This window comes from Silene latifolia, chromosome Y (genome assembly GCF_048544455.1).
Source record: "Silene latifolia isolate original U9 population chromosome Y, ASM4854445v1, whole genome shotgun sequence".
Taxonomy (NCBI): domain Eukaryota; kingdom Viridiplantae; phylum Streptophyta; class Magnoliopsida; order Caryophyllales; family Caryophyllaceae; genus Silene; species Silene latifolia.
In genome coordinates, this window is record NC_133538.1 from 130,018,362 (window position 1) to 130,022,238 (window position 3,877).

Below are 3,877 nucleotides of genomic sequence, written 5' to 3' on the forward strand. Positions count from 1 at the left end.
TGACCCGGTTTGCTATCACAGACATGACAGCGATTCGATGGTCGACCGATCTGCGGTCGAGCCTATAGGAGTCCTAGAGGACATACCCGTCCAAATAGGGAAGTTTTTCTTCCCTGTTGACTTTGTTGTCCTTGACATGCCTGAGGATGCCCATATACCGATCATTCTAGGTAGGCCGTTTCTGCACACTGCTGGTGCAGTCATTGACGTAGGCTTTGGAACTTTGACCTTCAAAGTTGGGAAACATTCTATCATTTTTGCCCAACCTGCTAAAAAGAAGGACCCCATGTGGCCTGTTACTTGTAATACGGTTTCTGAAAAGAAATCGTACTTTGTGCATCCTGAATTGCCGGTCTCTATTACTACTTCTGTGCTAACCCCTCCGCCCCAGATTGGGAGCAGAAAGGAGGAAGAATCTGTTGTTTTAGACATTGCAGGGGCTGGTTTGGGGAAGGATGAGCTGCAAGTCACTCTAGCTGCGACAAAGCCAATCATTCAAAGAGGAGGTCTTGGTTGCCTGAGCTATGGAATTGATGAGATAGTTGATGACGAGAGCAGTCAAAGCCGAAAGTCGATTTGGACTTGGATGAGCCGCAGAGGTCATTGAATGGGGAGATGATGAGACTATTGATCCGTTGAGCCATACGGATGTGGAAGCTAAGAAGGGTGCAGCCGCTCAGATAAGCACCATTGAGGCTACCTCTAGTAGCCAGAAGCCGAAGAAATGGGCCATACCGTGGTCTTTCTTGATCAACTATTAGTTGATCGAGTTCGTTATAAACATCATTTTATTTGCTTTTGTTAAAACAATTTTTATTGCCTTTTGTGTGGCGAGACTTCGCATTTTATTTCGCTTGCTTAGGATTTTTTTTAAGTACTTTAAACTTTATTCTGGGTTTTGCACAATTTTGGGCGCGTTGTATTGTACACTTGCAGGTATTTAGAGCTTGTTAGCTCAAATCATTGAGCAATTACGAAGAAATACGAGGTTGCAGCAGTATTTTCAGTCGATCGACTGGTTCGAGTGGTCGATCGACTGATCTGCAGGTTCCAGGAGACACTGTTCATGTTTACCTGGTCGATCGACTGGGTTAAATGGTCGATCGACCGCTGCTGCTGCTGTACTTATTCACGACCTCTCCCCTGCTGTGTTTGGTCGATATGCGGACTTAAGGGAGTTTTCTACTCCACTTTACTTTCCGTCCCTTTCTTTATTTCTTCTATTTTCTCAATTATGCACATATTACCGCTTCAAAATTGTTTCTCTCAGTCTTATGTGTGGTATTTTCTGTCTTTCAGGTACCTTTTTAGTAGCTGCTGCTGCTCTTTGAAACCTCCTAGCTCACGCTGGTTTGGGAGGTTTCCTTTTTTCGCGCTTAAAGTCTTGTGAGTTCCTGATTTCTTTACCTCCTGTCATATTTTAATTCCTTTCTCGCAAATTCCCATTTCTCTTTTCTTCATTATATGATTTTGCACAATGGGGACATTGTGCGATTTGGTTTGGGGAAGGGTTTTGCGTCGCATATCATTTGTTTGCATTCACGTTTAATTTTGTTTTGCATTATTTCATTTCATTTCTCTTATATATACAAAAATTCAAAAAAAAAAAAATTGAAAAAATTTCCATAAAATGCACGTGTATTTTAGCATATAGGTCGAGTCGGAACGGTAGTATTTCCATGATGATTTTGCATTTGCACCTGTTTTGCCTGAGCCTTGCTAGATTAACATGTTATTAGTAGAATCGTATAAATGCATACCTACGAGTTTTCGTTAATTTATTTGCTGAGCTTGAGACCTGACTTAGAAAATTGGCAACCTACATCATATTTATGAGTTTTAGAGCCTATAACTGGTGACATTCATGACCGGTTTATTTAGGAATGTGAGTAGTACTCCTTATGAGACATGTTTCCTTAATTTGCATAAATATGAACTTGATCTGCTTAATACCTGTATGCATTCGGTTTGTGGTTAGTTGACACATGAGGTAGAGGTTTCCCTTTATTCATTTTGCCCATAAACTCCACACTGCCAAAAATATCCCTTTTGTCCCATTACTACATCCTACATTTAGCCTGTCCTTTGTCAAGCTAGTAGTTTAGTTCTTGGGATTGTTACTCATTTTTGGTGGTATATGCTCTGTTGAGACGTTATTGGGAAGATAAAATAAAGGAAAGAAAGAAATAGAAAAAAAGAGAGAAAAAAAAATATGAAAAATGATTCGAAAAAGAAGAAAAAGAGTTCTGTACTGCAGAAGCAGTCGATCGACTGCCATTTATAGTCGATCGACTGGAGTTGGAAAGAAAGAAAAAAGGAAAAATCAATTCGCATGATTCAGTTCTTATCTTTTGGCGATTTTTGCTCCCATGTTTCATCTATATCCTATGGGGAGTTTGTTGATTTGTTAGTTTGGAGATTGTGAGTTTTGTGCTTGCTATAGCACCGTTTCGTTTGATTATGAGCAAGGAGAAGGATGTTGCCATTTGGTTCCGTTTTGGTACTAGCTTGATCACCTGTACCCCCACTTTACCATAAAACGTTTTGCCTCTTCATACCCATACCTCACATTTCCATATTTATACCTCGGCATGTGTCATTGGTCATCTGTTGGTTGGAATGCATATGTACGGTCATAGAGATCATTTTCATATTTTACTGCTGGCATGTCTTCATAGGTCGTAGTTAGGTGAGAGTCACTACAAATTAATTCTTTCTATCTTACATATATTCACCTGTACTTATTGAGTGATTTGAGCGACCCGTGAGAGTCCAATTTGATAAGTCTCCATAGTTAACGGTTCAGCATATTTTTAACGACTGTATAATTCGTTTGCATGATTCACATTACTAATTGATTGTTGGTTGTGCATTAAACTGGTTTAGGCTTAACAGGTTGCAATTCGCTCTGAGATTGAACTCGTTCCATTAGGTAATTAGATCGAGTCTAGTTCTTGCTTGGGGACAAGCAAGGGTTTGGTTTGGGGAAGTTTGATGCGTGTCTTTTATATGATGTTTCACATCCCATTTTACACGCATTTCAGAGCTCATTCGTGTAGTTTATGCTGCATTTCTCCCTATTTCCGTCTACTTCCGTGTTTTGTACATTATTGCAGAAATGTGAAGAATTCAACGGGAAAATCAAGCTAAATCCGTCCCCGAGTATACTGCATTGCAAATGACGTAAAGGAATCACTTAAGGAACGAGCTTGGTGCGCAATCCAAGACCCAAAAGACAAATCCACGAGTTTATAAGAGGCAAGTAGCAGCTCATCCAGTCGATCGACCACCACCTTCAGTCGATCGACCAACTATCGGGTTCGAAGCTTTGTTTCGAGGACGGTCGATCGACCGATCCTATCATCGATCGACCCAACTGCTATTTCAGACGAGAATTAGAAGACTGAGGAAGCGCAAGCCCATGATGCTAGGTTTAGGAAAATAAGAAGTTACGTTAATTGCTATATAACGTAACCTAGAAACATGCAGTTTTCATTCAGTTTTACCTAAGTTTTATTATCAGTTTTACATTAAGTTTACATACGGTTTTTAGGAAGAATTAGGGGTTGGAATATTGTAAGCGTTGGAATTTTCGCTCTTGATCTTAATCGTTCTTCTGCTACTCTCGGTATTCTTCTGCCCTATTTCAATTCATCTGTTTCGTTATTAGATTAGAATTGCTAGTAGCTTCCCGAAACCATCTTTATTGTTACATGTTAATTGTTTGCCCTATCGCTTTAATTATGAATTCAATTCTTTTACGCCCTAGTATTATTGTTGTTATCACTTTCAGCATGAGTAGCTAAATAGTTTGTGCTAGGATGTAGGCGAATTTTAGGATAGGCGGCATTAGATTATACACGGCCTGAACCCGCGT